The 21050-nt window shown below is 48.1% G+C and overlaps 1 protein-coding gene across 3 annotated transcripts in view; it reads left to right on the top strand.

The window, feature by feature from the left end:
• The window catches only part of DDR2 (discoidin domain receptor tyrosine kinase 2), a 116221-nt gene that overhangs the window by 13285 nt on the left and 81886 nt on the right, over window positions 1-21050 (top strand). Inside the window, exon 2 of one of the 3 annotated variants that reach the window (XM_054037680.1) lies at window positions 4960-5077. The exons of the other annotated variants lie outside the window; for them this stretch is intronic. The gene's annotated coding sequence lies outside the window, so the exon portion shown is untranslated. The remainder of the gene's footprint in view (window positions 1-4959; window positions 5078-21050) is intronic. 3 annotated transcript variants of the gene reach the window in all.

The raw sequence follows: 21050 nt of genomic DNA, 5'->3' as shown, positions 1-21050 counted from the left end.
GTTGTTTCATTTGTTTTTCCTGTTTTCCTCCACTGGGCCCCAGGAGAGGAGGACTCCAGAGGGGCTCAGCAAAGGGCTGAGTTTCCATCCTCAGGCCAGTGATGGAACTGCCCTAACCCAGATAACGAGATCTGAGCAAGCATGTGACTTGGTCACGACCCAAGGGGGCGCTGCAGAGGGACTAGGCTCTTGACAGCACTATTCCCTGTTGTCTGGGCCGTGACCTTGTGCAGCCTTTCATCATTGTAGATGGGAGATGGTACGTGACTGTCCCCTAAGCGGGGGCATCAGGCCTGGCTCAAGACAAGGGCTGTGAGGTGCATAGAAATGTAAACGGTCCTCAGCAGAGGTGGACCAGACTCCTCAGCTCCTGGGGCCCTGCTCAGTGCACTCTCCCTACAGTATTAGGTGATGGTTCTCTCTTGTCTGCAGAATGCTGCCAACTGGACGGTGCTTGTCCAAGCCCGCACCTGCCCTTGATGGGACTGTTTCCTTTCCTTGTGCTTTATTCCTAGGGATGCTTTTGTGTATCCCAGCCCAGTCCCTAGGCTTCAGGGCCCTAGTGCATCCAAGGCTGGGTCAACATGAGGCTTGGGCTTTGTCTACGCCACTATGTTTAGTGCCGGAGCCCAAACCTCATGCAGACCCAGTCTCGGAGACTTCCTGCTGCAGGTTTCTGCTGGCCGTGCAGGCACAACTGTGAGACTTAGCAAACTTTTACCAGCTGCAGGGAGGCTGCTTATGGCATTCCTTTTAGCTCCTCTCTGCTCACAGCCTCCTGGCTACAGCTGCCCCAAAATCAGAATTTCTGCTTCCTCGAGCCCTTTCTGTGCCTAGACCCCATAGAGTGTGTCCTCCTTAGCCTTCCTGCTGCTGCCAGTGGGCTGCTCCTTCCAGCCTTGGCTCCTGCTGATTTTGCCCTGGCCAGTCCCTGCTGGTGATTGCTGCCACTCCGGTAATGCTTCTTTCCAGGCTGGGTCCTATACAAAGCACATGCAACTGGCAGTTTCATTCTGCAAGCTGGTGTGGCAAGGACTTGGGTCTTTCATAAGAGAGCCCCAGACCTAGCTCTGCCTGAAGTGCCCTGGCATTCCTGGGCACTAGAGCAGGGACAGTGCCTCACTGGGAGGGGGAGAGGCCTTGCTCGATAGGGAGGGCTCCTTGGTGCTGGGACTGGCTGTTCAGTGCATGGCACAATGGAGTTCTGGTCCATGCCTGGGGCCCAGGCTCTCTGGGAATATAAGTAATACATACAGAGGGAGAGGGCTGCATAGAGCCACTAAGAACTGTCAGTGGAAGAACTGGGACTCAAACACACGTGCACCTGGCCCAGTGCATGTTACCCCCTTGCATGCTCTGTGGGGCAAGTAGCAGCACTATGGTTGGCACCTATCCGGTTTTCACCTGGACTGTCTGGGTTTTGGCTTGTGTGTCTGGGTGCCATTTGACAAGCCCTGCTGTTTGTCCTTTTTTTTTTTTTTTTTTTTTTAATCTGTGGAAAAGGTGGCAACCCTAAGCAGAAGGAAGGAGGCAGCGCAGCAGCACCGCCGTCTCTGGGGGCCAGGCTGCTCATGTGGCTTGTGGCAGCGTGTGGCCCTTCACAGCCCACAGGTGGCAGGCAAGGCGGCCTTGGCCTTGCTGGTGAAGACCCTGCGACCGACGGGGGTGGAGCCTTGGAGGTCCAGTTACCAGCCATTAGAAAGGTGGCAACCCTAAGCAGCGCTGTCTCTGTCTCTGGGTTTTGGACCCAATCTGGCCAATAATCCAGTCTCCCCTCCCCGTAGCACCTGTAGTCAGATGTTTGGCTGTGTGTGTGTGTATTTTCTGTGTGCTGCGCTGACTCTGGCCAGATAGCCCATACAGCGGGCTCCAATCAAACTGCTCAATAAATCCAGACTCGGTTTGTAGTGAAAGCACTTGGTCAGGTTTATTGTCTACAAAGCACTGTCCTAATGTTCTGGCTCCATTATTACAGGTACACTACCACATGTATTCGCATTGCAATGGACTAGCTCAGTCAGTGGCAGGACTTTCCATTATCCCCATGGCCAGACAAAGACACTCCTTCTGAGACTTCATTTTATATATAGATACAAACAAGTTACGTATTGTCCCAACGTATCAGGCTGCCACCCATTACCTTGTATCTGTAGGTTTGATCAAAACATCTCTATCCATCATGCTGTCATCCTGACCTTATCTTTAAGATGGATCAGTGTTTGTGTTTGGTATCGAGGTGTTCTGGTTCCACCTTTCTGGAATGTGTTTGCGTGTATATTCTTGTGCCTAGCACTACTTAGCAATGTGTGTTTCTGCAATATCAGCCCTGTGATTGCCAGATTCTGTGAGCAGGGCCTGCCTCTTGCTCACAACCTGACTTTGCTTCATATCAGCCAAGTTTTGACCACTACTTTAGTTCAGGCCTCTGATACGAGGGATTATGTTTCAGGCCTTCTTCCTACTACAGCACCTTTCTCCCTGCACTAGCAGGGGGCTGGCAGCCATCCCTTCTCCCTCCCGCTTTCCAGGACTGTGGGAAGGGGATTCGTCTTCCCCCTCCATGAGGGTCACCAGCAGGGGCCAGGCTGGACACTGCCCTCTGGGTACCCTTGCTGGCTGATTCTGCTCAGCCGTTGTGCAACCTTGGGAGTGGGGTGTGCCAGAGTGCGGCTGCTGTTAAGGGGGGGGGAGGCAGAAAGTGGATTGTGGGGAACATGGGGGTGTGAGGTGCTAGAGATGGAGAATGAGTGGGTAAGAAACTGAGGGGAAAGGAAGGGAAATCTGGGGAGGGGTGAGTGAATGTGGTGGATATGTATGGGAAAGGAGACATGCAGGAGTTGGGAGGGAGGCTGTGAGTGGGACAGTTGTCTGTCTCTCCTAGGTGGGAGGGGGGATTAAGTGTCCCCTCCCCCCCTCCCCCCCGAAGTGACCAGGGAGACCACAGTTGTGTATATTTAAGGCTGGATCTTGACCCTGACATGACCCCACACACAGTGGCTGGTGGCTTCCTGACAAGTTAAACCATGGGAAGGCTGGCAAAAAGCACCATGTATTTGTTGTTTTGAAGTCTCATGATGTGCAGGGCCTGAGTCATGACTGGGGAATGCTGGGGGTGTGAGACAGAGCCAGCCCAGCTCTTGGGGCGGACAGGCCTGTTGCTGTACATCTGACTTTCATGTGTGGCCTGGGAGCCCTGTGTGTGCCAGGTGCCTGTTTCTGAGCTGGGCGGTGCCTTTCTCATAGCCAGCCACAATCTGAGGGGCTTAGTCAGAATGAACCAGCAGAGACATGATACCCATTACCCCATGCCTGGGGGAAAATGAGTAGCTTAGATGACCATTACCATAGCAAATTCAGTGCTTCACTTATTTATCCTGACAGCACCCCAGTTTATAGGTGGTATAACCCATCTGCCAGCTGGTGTCGGCAGCACCCGGGGGCTAGGTTCAATATCTAGAAGGTCCTCTTAACATTGCAAAATGGAACCGGCACGAACTCCCACCCAGAAATCTGGGAAAACTAAACCCCACCCCTGGGCGCCGCTAAAAGGCAACCCTTCCCTTGTCTGAATGTTGTGGGTTCAAGCCTTCTGAATAACCCCAGGGGAAATGTACGTACATGTTGGTGTGAAGCTCGTCCAGTAATTTAATGAAATTATTTCATATGGCAGAATGTTGCACTGGGAGGTGAATTTGGATGTTTGGATATTTGTTTGCATTTGTGGTGTTTGTATTTGATTAATAAGAGCCATCCCTTTTAAGAAAGGGGTGGGGCGCTTATTTGGAGGCGACTGAGAGCAACAGTGGGAGATTTGCCCAGGTGTGCAGAGAGTGGGAGACCCAGCCACTCAGCCACTGCAGAGTCAGAACTTCATTCAATACACATTGCTATCTCGGATGAGCCTCGTTCTTGCAGGTGTCGCAGTGGCACCTATGGGAGACTAGGATAGTCTAATACTTAGTCCTGCCATGAGTGCAAGGGACTGGACTAATGAAGGCCAAGACTATAACAGGGTTTAAAAAACAAAACAAAAAACTAAGTTCATGGAGGATAGGTCTATCAATGGCTATTAGCCAGGATGGGTAGGAATGGTGACAGGGGATGGATCACTCGACGATTGCCTGTTCTATTCATTCCCTCTGGGGCACCTGGGATTGGCCACTGTTGGTAGACAGGATACTGGGCTAGATGGACCTTTGGTCTGACCCAGTATGGCAGTTCTTATGTTTACTCCTGGGGGAATTCTGCACCACTGCACAATGCAAAATTTTGCAGAAATTAATGTTGTATGTGCAGAACTCCCACCCCCCCACACCCCCACCCCCGAAATTGGCTGCAGAGATGTTGACTGCCACTAGAGGTCACTGGACCCAGCATTGCCCAGCTTGCAAATAGAAGACACGGGAGGGGGAGGAAACTGGAGGGTTCCCAGCAGCTGCTGTTCCTAGCACGCCCTGAAGGAAGGAGACGGCAGAATGCAGGAAGCTCTGTGTAAGCCTGGGACCCAGCATCAGGCTATTTCTCCCTCTGGATCCTTGAGCTATAGGAGATAGAGGCTGTGAGTGTCTGGGTTTGGGGGGACTGTGACTGGACTCTGGGGGAGGAGGTGGTGTGAGTGTTTGGGCCAGGGGGCTGCGACTGGCCTCTGGAGGGGAGGGTGTGGGAGTGTCTGGCCCCCCAGCTGGGCTCTATGGGGGAGGGGGCAGAGAAGTAGGAACTGGGCTTTCGTTGGGGTTTCTTTAACTCTACTCCTGGGGGAATTTTTGTGTGTGTCTGTGTTGTTACAGACATATTTGCTGACAGGTATTTTGAAATAAATAACCAAAATAATTGAAACTCATGTGATTCTGTAGTGTTGTTTTGGAGCATTTTAAAATATTGGGTGCAGAATTCCCCCAGGAGTATATGTTCTAATGACCTCTCAAGGTCCCTTCCAGTCCTATGTTTCTATGCCTGCAGGTGATACTAATGAACACCCAAGCCGCCTGCCTGTAGGACACCACATGGAATCCTGCCCAGCTCAGCAAAGGTTAAAAGTGGTTCCCATCTAGTGCATGTTTGGTGGCCCCTGTATGAGGTGAGTTTGGTGGGTCTCAGTTCCAACTCCTATATCTCAAACTCACCAGCTACTCTGCACTAACTGGCAGACTCAGCAGTGAGGCCAAGAACTGCATGGACTACGGAGACTGAACTGCCCACAACCCCTAACGAAAGTGCCCGCTGGGGCGTACGGGCAGGGCAGTGTGTGTTGGGCGCTTGCCCTCCTGCTGCCCTGTAGATAAAGGGCTTAATTCCCCAAAGCCATAATTTACTGCAATATACAATTAAGCTGTGAACATGCAAATTAGCTCATTGAATAATTTGCATACAATATTATGTGTGGCGCTGCACAGAACTTGGCAGCTATGCAATGATTCTTTCTTTAGTTTCACTGGCTGGCTGCATTGTCATTCCATGTGTGTAATTCTGTGAGAACTGAGTTGAACTAGTCTCTCCAGATGCAAGAACACTCCAGCTCTTTCTGCTTCTGGGGTTCAAATTAGCTTTTAAAACAAACAACTGACTGTATGTAATTTGGCTCTGGGCCTTTACTGGAGACACACGAATTCCCAGCCCAAATTGCAGCGCCAAGATGTCTGGAAATTTGGTGAATGTTGAGGTAAGCACCCCAAAGCACCTGTCCAAAGCTGAGACTTCACGTCGTTTGCACTTCTACCATTTACTAAACTCAATGAAATATTCCTTGGCAAGGGGATGGGGAAAGGTATGCTTCCAAAGTGTGTCTTTTAGTCAGCAATTGCTTTGCTTGCACAAAGAGCCATTCTATATAGCGAATGACAGGGTGAGCACTGAATGCACTCCGAGGAAGCAAAGCAAAAGGGCTTTCCAGAGAAAGCAGCACATGCTCACAAATATTTATATCAACCTGCCCCCCTCTTTCCCCCCCATATGAAAATATGCCTCTGCCTGGGTTGCCAAGTCAACTTTGGAAGCGCCAGACTCTGTGTTGCATTCTGAAGTTTTGTTTTGAAGCTATTCTGTGCTGATGTGGGTGAGAGAGAGGGATAAATTGAAAGCGCAGAGTAGTATAGACTATAGAATAGAATATCAGGATTGGAAGGGACCTCAGGAGGTCATCTAGTCCAACCCCCTGCTCAAAGCAGGACCAATCCCCAGATAGATTTCTGGCCCAGATCCCTAAATGGCCCCCTCAAGGATTGAACTCTCAACCCTTGGTTTAGCAGGCCAATGCTCAAACCACTGAGCTATTCCTCCCTCCGTAAATGAAGGATAAATAAAATCCCTTCCCAGCAATGTTATTCCTTGTGTGCAAATTACTAGAATATCAGTTCTGCATCAACAGCATTGATCGGTAAAGCGTTTTATAACTTTGGAGCCATTATAGCAAATGTGGGGGTGGGTGTCAATCTGAACACGACCCCGTTTCATCCAGCTTGCTCTATACGTATGGGAGTGTGTCACCCAGCTAGGATGGGTATAAACAGCAGTGTAGTCAATGAGGCACAGTTTAGGTGAATAGAGTGCCCACCTGCCTGAACCCCAGGGTGTGGTATATCCCTGCACGGGCACTGTACACGCCATGCAGTGCCTCCCATGGCTAGGCTGCTGCTTTTAGCAGCATAGTGTCCAGCTGCCAAGCCTTTCCCAGCTGCCTCCCCGCTGCCAGAGCCTTTCTCTGCAGTGTGTAGCTACATTTGTGGTGCCTGTACTCAGCATGCCACCGTAGCTGCAGACTCCAGGCAAACCCTTACCAGTGCCCTCAGCAGTGTCCCAGCAGGATAATTTCCCCATCACATGGTATGGGGGGCAGCTAAGCATGCTCATCTCTTGAGAGAATGGATATAATCCTAGGAGTTTACTGTTAAGGGTTTGCATTGTGCATGTGAATTTGAAGCTGGGTGTTTATTACTTCTGGTATCTGTTGGAGATGGAAGCAGCAGCCTCATGGACAGCCGGAGTGTGCTATCGGCAGCATCATGGGCAATATGAAGGTGCAAAGGAATGCACAAGACTTTATCCTAAACTTCTTGTTTTCCTTCTGTTAAGGCTTTGTGGGGATAGAAAGTGTCCTGTCATGCCTTTAACTATAGGCATCTGGAGGTTTGTTTGCTAATTAAAATTATTCAGAGAGGAACACAGGTAACTGAGAGGCTGGTAGCACATGCACCTAATTCTAATGACTCCATAATAACTTTCAGCATGAAGCTAAATAGCCTTGAGGTGCTAGGGACATGTGCATGTCACTCAGCCCCAGATTGGGCTTTAGAGGCTGCCCACAGTTCTACTGATACCCCTCAATCCCAACCCATCACTCCCCTGTTACTTTAGACCAGAACTTCGGTTCCTGCTTTTCCTCCCCCAGTGCTGCTGATGCTCGTCAGTCCCAACCCACAGCCTGCCCTGTTATTCCAGTCCTGAGCTCCTTGCACTCAGCTCTGACCTGCAGCCCCCCTTGGCTCCCACCACACACACAGCTGTGCTGATGCCCCTCAATCCCAACTCAGTCTGCCCTGTTATTCCAGCCTTGAGCTCCCAACACGCAGCTCTACCAGTGCCCTTCAATCCTTAGCCACTGCCTCCTGCTTCTATCTCAGCCCTGGTTTCCCCTTCATACACACCTCTCCACAACTACAGCTCTATAGGACTGTTGAGTAATTGCAGTTAACTCATGTGATTAACTCAAAAAAATTAATTGCGAATAATCACACTGTTTAAACAATAGAATACCAATTGAAATGTATTAAATATTTTTGATGTCTTTCAACATTTTCAAACACATGGATTTCCATTACAACACAGAAGACAAAGTGTACAGTGCTCACTTTATATTATTTTTATTACAAATATTTGCATGTAAAAATTATAAACAAAAGAAATAGTATTTTTCAATTCACCTCATAAAAGTACAGTTGTGCAAATTCTTTATCGTGAAAGTGTAACTTACAAATGTAATTTTTTTTTGTTACATAACTGCACTCAAAAAGAAAACAATGTAAAACTTGAGTCCACAGATCCACTCAGTCCTACTTTCTCTTAGCAATTAGCTGAACGAGAACAAGTTTGTTTACATTTACAGGAGATACTGCTGCCTGCTTCTTATTTGCAATGTCACCTGAATGTAAGAACAGGTGTTCGCATGGTACTTTTGTAGCTGGCATTGCAAGGTATTTACGTGCCAGATATGCTAAACATTCGTATGCCCCTTCATGCTTTGACCACCATTCCAGAGGATATGCTTCTATGCCAGGGGTAGGCAACCTATGGCACGTGCGCCAAAGGCGGCACGCGAGCTGATTTTCAGTGGCACTCACACTGCCTGGGTCCTGGCCACCAGTCCAGGGGGCTCTGCATTTTAATTTAATTTTTAAATGAAGCTTCTTAAACATTTTAAAAACCTTAATTTACTTTACATATAACCATAGTTTAGTTGTATATTATAGACTTATAGAAAGAGACCTTCTAAAAGCGTTAAAATGTATTACTGGCACGCGAAACCTTAAATTAGAGTGAATAAATGAAGACTCGGCACACCACTAATGAAAAGTTGCCTACCCCTGTTCTATGCTGCTGATGCTCATTACAAAAATAATGCGTTAATTAAATTTGTGACTGAACTCCTTGGGGGAGAATTGTATGTCTCCTACTCTGCTTTACCCGCATTCTGGCATATATTTCATCTTATAGCAGTCTCGGATGATGACCCAACACATGTTCGTTTTAAGAACACTTTCACAGCAGATTGGTACCTTCTTTGCGTTTTGTCAAATGTGAGATTTCTAAAAATAGCTACGGCACTCAACCCAAGATTTAAGAATCTGAAGTGCCTTCCAAAATCTGAGAGGGACGAGGTTTGGAGCATGATTTCGGAAGTCTTAAAAGAGCAGAAACTACAGGACCTAAACCACCAAAAAAAAAAAAAAAATCAACCTTCTGCTGGTGGTGTGGCACCTTTAAGACTAACAGAAGTATTGGGAGCATAAGCTTTCGTGGGTAAGAACCTCACTTCTTCAGATGCAAGTAATGGAAATCTCCAGAGGCTGGTATAAATCAGTATGGAGATAACGAGGTTAGTTCAATCAGGGAGGGTGAGGTGCTCTGCTAGCAGTTGAGTTGTGAACACCAAGGGAGGAGAAACTGCTTCTGTAGTTGGATAGCTATTCACAGTCTTTGTTTAATCCTGATCTGATGGTGTCAAATTTGCAAATGAACTGGAGCTCAGCAGTTTCTCTTTGGAGTCTGGTCCTGAAGTTTTTTTGCTGTAAGATGGCTACCTTTACATCTGCTATTGTGTAGCCAAGGAGGTTGAAGTGTTCTCCTACAGGTTTTTGTATATTGCCATTCCTGATATCTGACTTGTGTCCATTTATCCTCTTGCGTAGTGACTGTCCAGTTTGGCCAATGTACATAGCAGAGGGCCATTGCTGGCATATGATGGCATATATAACATTGGTGGACGTGCAGGTGAATGAGCCGGTGATGTTGTAGCTGATCTGGTTAGGTCCTGTGATGGTGTTGCTGGTGTAGATATGTGGGCAGAGTTGGCATCGAGGTTTGTTGCATGGGTTGGTTCCTGAGTTAGAGTTGTTATGGTGCAGTGTGTGGTTGCTGGTGAGAATATGCTTAAGGTTGGCAGGTTGTCTGTGGGCGAGGACTGGCCTGCCTCCCAAGGTCTGTGAAAGTAAGGGATCATTGTCCAGGATGGGTTGTAGATCACTGATGATGCGTTGGAGAGGTTTAAGCTGAGGACTGTAGGTGATGGCCAGTGGAGTTCTGTTGGTTTCATTTTTGGGCCTGTCTTGTAGCAGGAGGCTTCTGGGTACATGTCTGGCTCTGTTGATTTGTTTCTTTATTTCCTTGTGTGGGTATCGTAGTTTTGAGAATGCTTGGTGAAGATCTTGTAGGTGTTTGGTCTCTGTCTGAGGGGTTGGAGCAGATGCGATTCTGCGCAAGAGGATAAATGGACACAAGTCAGATATCAGGAATGGCAATATACAAAAACCTGTAAGAGAACACTTCAGCCTCCCTGGCCACACAATAGCAGATGTAAAGGTAGCCATCTTACAGCAAAAAAACTTCAGGACCAGACTCCAAAGAGAAACTGCTGAGCTCCAGTTCATTTGCAAATTTGACACCATCAGATCAGGATTAAACAAAGACTGTGAATGGCTATCCAACTACAGAAGCAGTTTCTCCACCCTTGGTGTTCACACCTCAACTGCTAGCAGAGCACCTCACCCTCCCTGATTGAACTAACCTCGTTATCTCCAAACTGATTTATACCAGCCTCTGGAGATTTCCATTACTTGCATCTGAAGAAGTGAGGTTCTTACCCACGAAAGCTTATGCTCCCAATACTTCTGTTAGTCTCAAAGGTGCCACAGGACCCTCTGTTGCTTTTTACAGATTCAGACTAACATGGCTACCCCTCTGATACTTCTGCTGGTGGCATCTGACTCAGATGATGAAAATGAACATGCGTCGGTCCACTCTGCTTTGGATCATTATCAAGCAAAACCCATCATCAGCATGGGCGCATGTCCTCTGGAATAGTGGTTGAAGCATGAATCATAGAATATCAGGGTTGGAAGGGACCTCAGGAGGTCATCTAGTCCAACCCCCTGCTCAAAGCAGGACCAATCCCCAACTAAATCATCCCAGCCAGGGCTTTGTCCAGCCTGACCTTAAAAACCTCTAAGGAAGGAGATTCCACCACCTCCCTAGGTAACCCATTCCAGTGCTTCATCACCCTCCTAGTGAAAAAGTTTTTCCTAATATCCAACCTAAACCTGCTCCACTGCATCTTGAGACAATTACTCCTTGTTCTGTCATCTGCTACCACTGAGAACAGTCTAGATTCATCCTCTTTTGAACTACCCTTTTAGGTAGTTGAAAGCAGCTATCAAATCTCCCTCCTCTTTCTTCTCTTCTGCAGACTAAACAATACCAGTTCCCTCAGCCTCTCCTCATAACTCATGTGCTCCAGCCCCCTAATCATTTTTGTTGCCCACTGCTGGACTCTTTCAATTTTTCCACATCCTCCTTGTAGTGTGGGGCCCAAAACTGGACACAGTACTCGAGATGAGGCCTCACCAATGACTAATAGAGGGGAATGATCACGTCCCTCGATCTACTGGCAATGTTCCTACTTTTACAGCCCAAAATGCCATTAGCCTTCTTGGCAACAAGGGCACACTGTCAACTCATATCCAGCTTCTCGTCCACTGTAACCCCTAGGTCCTCTTCTGCCAAATTGCTGCCTAGCCACTCGGTCCCTAGTCTGTAGCAGTGCATGGGATTCTTCCGTCCTAAGTGCAGAATCTTGCACTTGTCTTTATTGAACCTCATCAGATTTCTTTTGCCCCAATCCTCTAATTTGTCTAGGTCCCTCTGTATCCTATCCCTACCTTCCAGCGTATCTACCACTTCTCCCAGTTTAGTGTCATCTGCAAACTTGCTGAGAGTGCAATCCATGCCATCCTCCAGATCATTAATGAAGATATTGAACAAAACCGGCCCCAGGACCGACCCTTGGGGCACTCCGCTTGATACTGGCTGCCAACTAGATGTGGAGCCATTAATCACTACCTGTTGAGCCTGACAATCTAGCCAGCTTTCTATCCACCTTACAGTCCATTCATCCAACCCATACTTCTTTAACTTGCCGGCAAGAATACTGTGGGAGACCGTATCAAAAGCTTTGCTAAAGTCAAGGAATAAAATGTCCACTGCTTTCCCCTCATTCATAGAGCCAGTTATCTCGTCATAGAAGGCAATTAGGTTAGTTAGGGTTACCATATGTCCGGATTTTCCCGGACATCTCCGGCTTTTTGGTCCTCAAATCCCCATCCGGGGGGAATTGCCAAAAAGGCGAACATGTCCGGGAAAATGCCAGCATTACTGAAGTGGCTGGGGTGGGGAGTGTTTGTTCCTTCATTCCCCAGGGGACATGTTTGTGTCTCTGCATTTTCAGAGGAGTTGTGGGGAGGATCGGAACTTTCAACAGGACGCAGGTCTGGGGAGGTGGCATATGATCATGGGAAAGCCAGGCGTGGGGGTGAGAGCAAAGGCAGAGATCGTGTTTGCTCTGCTTGCCGGGACCTGGCTTGTCCAGTTCCTCTGCACCTTTGGCACCAGCGGGGATGAGATAATGTGTCGCGCCTGCCTGGCCCCGGGTAAGCCGCCTCGGCTGCAGCGGGGATTATTATTCATGCCCGGGTGGCCGGGCCATGGGGGAAGAGGCGAGACGGTTCCCGGCGGCTGGCGAGGAAGTGACCTCCCTGGCTGCTCCCAGCTAGGAGAAACTGACTGGCCAGCCTGACCTCAGCGCACTCCACTGGCCCCGGCCTGCCCCGAGCTCCTCCCCGGGGGACTGCGCCTGCCCTGCTGGGCCGGCAAGGCAAAGAGCGGACCCCAGCTGGGAGTGTGCCCCATGGCAGCCGGCTGAGAAGGAGCCAGGCGGAGCGGAGGAGAGCCAGGGGGGTCCTGGCGGAGCGGGACCAGCAGGGAGGCGGCAGGAGCATCCCCCGAGCAGCTACGGGGCAAAGCCACCCGCTTCAGGCTGGAAGAGCTGAAGCTGAGCAGCAGCACTTTCGCACTGACCAGGGACTCGGTGCACAACCAAGCCATGGTGCACTGGTTAGGCCACAACAGCAGCGTGAGTAGACCCAGCACCGTGGCGGGGGGCGGGATGCAGACCCGGGGGCGATGCAGCACTGGGTCTTGGACAACGTGCAGAAAGCGGGGCTGGGCTGGTGGATCTGGCTGGTCTCTGGCCCTTTGCATCGGGTGTCACTCGGCGGTTTGCAACTGGGCAAAAGTGCTCCCAGTGCCTTTCTGCTGCAGCAAAAGTTTTCTTCCCCGTAGCCCCAACATCCACCTGCGTTGCACTCTCATTGCTCTTAACTGGGTGAGGCCACTGGGAGGTTTGGGGAGAGGGCAGGGGTGTGACTGGAGAGAGCAGTATCCTCCGGGCTCCGGCTGCGCTGGGGAAGCGCCCGGCCAGGGGCGCAGGGTCTGGAGTTCTGGGGGCTGCCCGGCAAACAGTGAAGCCGGTAGCACTTGGGCAGCTGTTTTGCGTGGCTGGGAGGCAGGAGGGGGAATGCAGGGCGCTCAGGGGAGGGGGTGGAGTTGGGGCGGAGAGGGGAATGGGTGGGACCAGTGCCCCGTGGAGTGTCCTCTTTTAATGCTTAAATATGGTAACCCTAGGTTAGTCAGGCATGATTTGCCCTTGGTCAATCCATGCTGACCGTTCCTGATCACTTTCCTCTCCTCTAAGTGCTTCAGAATTGATTCCTTGACCTGCTCCATGATTTTTCCAGGGACTGAGGTGAGGCTGACTGGCCTGTAGTTCCCTGGATCCTTTTTCCCTTTTTTAAAGATGGGCACTACATAAGCCTTTTTCCAGTCATCCGGGACCTCCCCCGATCGCCATGAGTTTTCAAAGATAATGGCTAATGGCTCTGCAATCACATCCGCCAACTCCTTTAGCACCCTCGGATGCAGTGCATCCGGTCCCATGGACTTGTGCTCGTCCAGGTTTTCTAAATAGTCCCAAACCACTTCTTTCTCCACAGAGGGCTGGTCACCTCCCCCAGTGCAGTAATCTGGGAGCTGACCTTGTTTGTGAAGACAGAGGCAAAAAAAGCATTGAGTACATTAGCTTTTTCCACATCCTCTGTCACTAGGTTGCCTCCCTCATTCAGTAAGGGGCCCACACTTTCCTTGACTTTCTTCTTGTTGCTAACATACCTGAAGAAACCCTTCTTGTTACTCTTAACATCTCTTGCTAGCTGCAACTCTAAGTGTGATTTGGCCTTCCTGATTTCACTCCAGCATGCCTGATCAATATTTTTATACTCCTCCCTGGTCATTTGTCCAATCTTCCACTTCTTGTAAGCTGCTTTTTTGTGTTTTAAGATCAGCAAGTATTTCACTATTTAGCCAAGCTGGTCATCTGCCATATTTACTGTTCTTTCTACGCATCGGGCTAGTTTGTTCCTGCAACCTCAATAAGGATTCTTTAAAATACAGCTAGCTCTCCTGGTCTCCCTCCCCCCTCATGTTATTCTCCCAGAGGATCCTGCCCATCAGTTCCCCGAGGTAGTCAAAGGGAGTCGAAGGGACATATGAATCATTAGCGCGTCTAGCATGTAAATATCTTGTGATGCTGGCTACAACAGAGCCAATCAAACACCTGTTCTCACTTTCAGGTGACACTGTAAAACAAGAAATGGACAGCATTATCTCCTGCACATGTAAACAAACTTGTTTGAGCGATTGGTTGAACAAGAAGTAGGACTGAGTGGACTTGTAGGCTCTAAAGTTTTACATTGTTTTATTTTTGAATGCAGTTATTTTTTTGTACATAATTCTACATTTGTAAGTTCAACTTTCATGATAAAGAGATTGCACTATAGTACTTGTATTAGGTGAATTGAAAAATATATTTCTTTTGTTTTTTACAGTGCAAATATTTGTAATTAAAAATAAATATAAAGTGGTATTCTATCATTGTTTAACAGTGCGATTTAATTGGGATTAATTTTTTAATCACTTGACAGCCCTACAGCTCTACTGATAAAGAGCTAAGTAGTAGTATTATGCATGAATTAATTTTATTAATAATACTGATTGTATGAACCCCCCCACAGAGAACATAAACTTATGGAGCAGTCTTGGCTGGAGGTGGGAGGTCTAGAAATCAAAGACCGGGTGAAAGGTGATGTCTGAGTGTTTAGTTCAGGTGTGTGTGCCAAATTTTCAACACATAACCTAGTTCATTTGAAGTGTTTGGACTGATTTATGTCCTTCTCATCATACGCACAAACCAACTCCGGAGCATTGGCACAGCTATGGGGAGTTGAGGAATGGCATAAAATAGGGTAAGAGTGATTAAGGTCAGACGGGATCATTAGATTGTGTAGTCTGATCTCCTGTCTAGCACAAGCCATTACATTTTAAGCACAAGAAGTTCTGTTTGATTACTACAGAACTATGTCTTCCAGAAAGACACGCAGTCTTGATGTGACGATGTGGAGAATCCCCCACCTCCCTTGGGAATTTGTTCCAGTGGTTAATCACCCTCCCTATTAGAAATGTGGGCCTTATTCTTCATTGGTTTTGGTCTGGCCTCAACTTCCAGTCATTGGTTCTCAGTGTGCTTTCCTCTGCTAGATTAAGAAGCAGGATGCTATCCACTAGGCCACACTGCTCCCCATGCACCTTTTGTGTGACGGGGATAAAAAGAAGAAAAGAAATCTAAGGGAGCGAGAAGATACAAAGGAAGGGAATGGACAGTTTAGTTTTCAAATGCAGCTTTCTCTGGGATTTCTCTGCACATGACTAAGGTCTGTTCTACATGGGAATGTTTTCCCAATATAGTTATACTGGTATAACCCTGTGAGGCGGTGCACTTGGCCTTTTTGGCCCCCTACTGGAGGTCCTACCAGACCCTATTTTATAGATGGGGAACTGAGATTCAGATTCAGTGACGTGCTTAAGTAATTGAACCCAGATTTCTTGAATCCTAGGCTTGACCACAACACTCTTCTCCCACTGAAGAGTTTTAGAAGGGCCATTTTCCCCCAAACTGGAAATAATTATGAACAAAATTGACTGGAAAGAAAAATTTAAACAGAAAAATGTGAAGAATAATTTAGGGTTATTTAAGAACATCTTACTGGATGCCTACAAAGCTACAATCATGTAACGCTAAATGGGCTAAAAAAAATCTGGTTTAGAGGGGAAGTGAAAACAGCAGTAACAAATGAAAAGACTATATAATAAATTTAAAAAGTTGACAGTAATTATTTTTAAACTAGGAATTATGAAATGCAGACAACTGATAAGGGAAGCTAAAGGTGTTAATGACAAAATCTATGACCAGCAGGGTTCAGGATAATAAAATTTAAATTTAAAAATATATTGGGAATAAACAAAATCCTAGGAATGGTATAAGTCTGTTACTAGACAGAGATGGTAAAACTGTTAATAACAAGGCAAAGAAAGCTGAAGTGCTCAATAAATATTTCCGATGTGTATTTGGAAAGAAGCATCATGAGGCATCTATATGGTATAATGACAAGGAAATACTTTCCATTCCAAAGTAATTAGGGAGGATGTTAAACCACAATTACTAAAAGTGAAAAAAATTTAAAATCACAGAATCTGGATAAGTTGTACCCAGGTGTTTTAAAAGATTGGCTAAGAAGTGCTCTAAAGAAATCTTAGAATGCTGAAGTGCTTCTAGAGCAGTTTCTCTCAAGTGCGGCCACGGTGGCCCCATGCGGCCTTTTCTTGCGGCCACAGCCTCTTGTGCTGTGATTGGGGGTGGGGCACAAAGCAGTGGACCCTCTCCCAGGGCTGCCAGCAGCACTGCCCCCCTCCAGAGACACAAATGCTGGAGGTACAGGCAGCTGGTAAATTCCACACACTTCCAGGGGAAGGAGAGACAGGCTTCGACCATGGGGCTTCGGGCTCCATCCATGTGGTGGCAGGCTCTGGTTCCACACTCCGGCCCCAGGCTCACCACCCCTGACATTGTCCCTGGGGCCTCCCTGCCCACCTCCCCATCCAGGGCTTAATTTGTCCCAGGGCTTGCCGGGGCTGAGTATGTGCTGTGTGAAAAGCGATATTAACAAATATACAAATATCACTTTTCACCGCAGAAGACTTACCAGCTAGCAAGTCTTAGGGGGGGAGAAAAAGCGCAACCAAAAAAGCAAAAGAAACAACAACAAACAAAGACAAACATCCAAAGCCTTATTTGTGTTTCTATTCTGTTTAGGTCCAGTAAGGGATAGCAACAAATGTAAATTTATTTTTATTACTGAGTCTGAAAAAACCCTACATAAATAAATTACAATGATTTGAACATGTGTATGTGCATATTTATTTTGTTTTTCCTAAAGTTAAATAAGTATTTTAGGAAAAATTGTCAGCACGGCCCCCAGCAAGAGTTGGTAGCTGCACTCTGAGGCCACCAAAAAATGTGTTGTAAGAACTCCTGTAGAGGACTGGAGAAAAATTAATGTTGTGCTAGTATTTGAAAAGGGCAACAGAATCATCCAGGCACCTATAGTCCTCCAGCCTGCCACTGATCCTGGGCAAAATCATGGAACAGCTGATACAGGACTCCATCAATAAAGAGTCAGAGTGGAATTATAAATGATGCCAGTCAATAGAATGTTATGGAAAATATCTTGTCCAATACACTTGCTAATTTTTTTATGAGATCATTAGTTTACAAATATTCACAGTTATTTTGATCAGTTAAAGTGTTTGCGTACGGCACGAAATTCTGACTAAAAAAAATCATTATACAAAATTAATATAGCTTGTGTTAAATGGATTAAAAACTGGTTCACTGATAACTATTCCAGTTTGGAATCCTCACATCCAGGTAATGGATCCTGTTTTGCCTTTGTGACCACACTTCCAAACAATGTTGAAAAATTATAAAGGGCTCATTGCTAAAGAGTGATGAGAATGAGTCAAGGTTTGAAAAACCTGCCTGATTGTGAGAGACCAAAGAAACTCAATCCCTTTGGTTTATCAGGAAGAAGGTGAAGGGGTGGCTTGATCACCACCTAGAATTACCCACCTGGGGAGGAGAACTCCGAGAGCAGAGGGCTCCTTAATCTGGCAGAGAAAGGCAAAACAGGATCCGGTACCTGGAAGCTGAAGCTAGACCAATTCAGAATAGAAATAAAGGGCCCATTTTAATGGGGAGGGTAATTAGCCACTGGAACAATTTACCACTTGGAGTCTTCATACCAGGATTGGACAACTCCTTCTAAATTATCTGCCCTAGCTCAACCAAAATGCATGGCTGGCTGCAGGGATCGTTGTCCGGAATTATCTGGCCTGTGCTCTGCAGGAGGTCAGACCAGATGAACGCAGTGATCCCTTCCGGCCTTAGGAGCGATGTGTGCTGTTCCTATAACACAGTTCTGTTTAGTGGAAGTATTGTCTAGCTGCAAGAACAAGAAGAGGTGGAACATTCTGATGGCAGGGCAGGGGGTGTGGCTCTGGTTTTACCTATCTGAGTGGGAGATGGACTATTGAAGAGAGGAGACTAGAAACTGTCCGGAGGGGGGAGGAGGAGGAGGAGGCTGAGAGGGTTCTTTTGATGAATGAAGAACAAGGCTAGCTCATTGCGACTCAGGAAATGCTCACTGCCAGTGAGGTCCCTGCGTTTTGTAAGCTGAAATACACGCCTATTTCCTGTTGTGCTGCACTTAGCTGCTGCCCATAGGGGAGTCTGTTGGGAACCTGCTGAAATCCCATCACTCTAGGTTTCTGAAGGGCCTAGGATCATGACAGATGTTCATGGAAACTCTTAGGAAAAAGAACCACCAATCCTAATGCTCACCTGCTTCCTGCTGGAGCAGAGCTGAATCTGTCATGGACAGGATGGCAGAGGCTTTTGCTGCTTCTAGCCCAGCCCAAATCAGGAGCTTCTGGCCATGTTTTCCATCTGCCAAATAGCTGGCAATCCAGTCCATGACTGACAAGTCTGGTCAGGCCTCACACAGCCCCTGGATGGTAGCTGTTTGCTGGGCAAGCTGTGTTCTCATCTGCAAGTCAGAGTGTGACAGTGTTGCCTTGGGGCTGAATAAAAGTGTCTCCTGTGTGTTTGCTGCACCTGAGCGATGGCAGGGACACTGCACCATTGTGACAGCTGTAGTAGCCTCTGTGAAATCCTTAGGTTTTCTAACCCCATTTCCCACTGGGGAGATGCCTGGTTCACACACCCTCCTGCACAGGTGGTACCTCCTGGCCCCTCAGTACAGTGTGTGTGGCTGCTGAAGCCTGAATGTGCTCTCATAGGAACATGGAAGGGAAGGGCCTCGTGGGTCACTGAGTCCAGCCCCTGCTATTGCAGGTAGCCCACCACTGAGAATAGCCGAGCTACATCCTTTTTGGAACCCCCCTTCAAATTCCCCCCTCACTCTTCTTTTCTGCAGACTAAATACGTCCAGTTCCCTCAGCCTCTCCTCTCATGTGCTCCAGCCCCCTAATCATTTTTGTTGCCCTGCGTTGGACTTTCTCCAATTTGTCCACATCCCTTCTTTTGTGGGGGACCCAAAACTGGATGCAGTATGCCAGATGTGGTCTCACCATTGCCGAATAGAAGGGAATAATCACTTCCTTCGATCTGCTGGCAATGCTTCAAGTAATGTAGCCCAATATGCCGTTAGCTCTCATCCAGCTTCTCATCCACTGTAATCCCCAGGTCCTTTTCTGCAGAACTGTTGCTTAGCCACTTGGTCCCTAGTCTGTAGCAGTGCATGGGATTCTTCCATCCTAAGTGCAGGTCTCTGCACTTATCCTTGTTGAACCTCATCCGATTTCTTTTGGCCCAATCCTCCAATTTGTCTAGGTCGCTCTGGACCTATCCCTACCCTCCAGCGTATCTAATGACCCAACACTGCTTAGCGGAGAAGTGTCTGTGAGAGAACAAATCCCTGCTAGAGACAACAAGAGTGCTTGTAGGAGATGATGGGAAAATACTGTTCGTGAAATCTGAGTTCCACTGGGACTCTGACTAGTGATGACTGCAGTGTGTGATGGGAGAGGGAACAAGCTGTTCTGCACAAGGGGCACTCCCTCCTCTTTAGCAGATGAGGCCATTAATAAGAGGTTTCCTCCTCTTTTTTCAAAGGCCACACTGCACATTTTTGTACCTGTAGAAATGGTTCTAACAATCAGTGATATTTTGCACATCTAGAGCATCTATCATGAGTAGGGCTCAGTCTTTGTCACGGAGGTCGTGGAAGTCATGGATTCTGTGACTTTCCACAACCTCTGTGACTTCTGCAGCAGCCAGTGTGGCTGGCCCCAGGGCTGCCCAAGCATCTGGCTCTGCGGCCCACTGCTCAGGTGGCTACGGGACAGTCACACTGGCCATTGCTGGAGCGACTCGGCAGCCAGCTGCTGAGGCGGCCCTTGGGCCAACCGCACTGGTCGCTGCTCAGGCGGTCCCCGGGGCCACCCACACTGGCCACTGCTCAGATGGTCCCCGGACAGCTGGTCCCAGAACTGCTCAAGCCCCGGGGGTGGGGGTGGGGCTGGGGGGGGGGGCAGGGCCCTGTGGAGTGTCCTCTTTTTTAAATGCTTGAATATGGTAACCCTACCTTTACAAATATCAGTGATCCCTGCTTTACGTCTTTGAGGTATTTTGGTTGTTATTGGCTCCATTTTACAAACGGTGAAACAGCTACAGGGACGTTGGAGCAAAGCTTTCAAACATCTGCATCTAATTTGTGTAAACATAGCTCCTGCACATGCAAAAGTGAAGTTTGTATGGGCAAGTCTCCTGGTTATAAGAACAATTCATTAAAGTAGAACCTCAAAGGTACGAACACCAGAGTTACGGACTGACAGGTTACAGGACACCGTGGAACTGGAAATAATCAATCAGGCAGCAGCGGAGACAAAAAAACAAATAAATAAACCAGCAAATACTGGCCTGGACTGTGCCTGTATTGCATCTTAAAGTTAGGCACATCTGGGCTGCCTGTCCCCCACATCCCCTACAGGTAGGAGGTGGTGAACACTGTTTTCCTCTCTCCGTCCCCCTCCCAGCCTGGGGGGATGAAGTTTGTAAGCTCAGAGCCCAGGAAAGAAACTTCCCAAGCTGCTACTGAAACCTGGCCTGGAGTGTAAGCTGCTGGAGCCAGAGCCAAAGCTCCTGCCTGCACACTGTGTTCTGGAGGAGCAGCTCAGTTTTAAAGGACCACAGCCTGCACTGCACACCCACTGAACTGCTTGTCCCCACCCCCACTTGCCAGGCAGTCACTGCAGAGCTGTGAGCCCTGCTCTGAGGAGTCTGCCCTGAAGAGCATCCCATAATGGCTTGTTCAGAGTTACGAACATTTCCGAGGGGACCATTTCAGTAGTTCTCAAACAGGGGTCTGGGGCCCCTGGGGGCTGCGAGCAGGGCCAGTGTTAGACTCTCTGGGGCCCAGGGCAGAAAGCCAAAGCCCTGCCGCACAGTGCTGAAGCCTGGGGCTCCGAGCCCCATC

This window comes from Malaclemys terrapin, chromosome 8, assembly GCF_027887155.1.
Source record: "Malaclemys terrapin pileata isolate rMalTer1 chromosome 8, rMalTer1.hap1, whole genome shotgun sequence".
Classification (NCBI taxonomy): Eukaryota; Metazoa; Chordata; order Testudines; family Emydidae; genus Malaclemys; species Malaclemys terrapin.
Note: the sequence above shows the minus strand (reverse complement) of the source record. Positions and strands in the feature narration are given on the sequence as shown.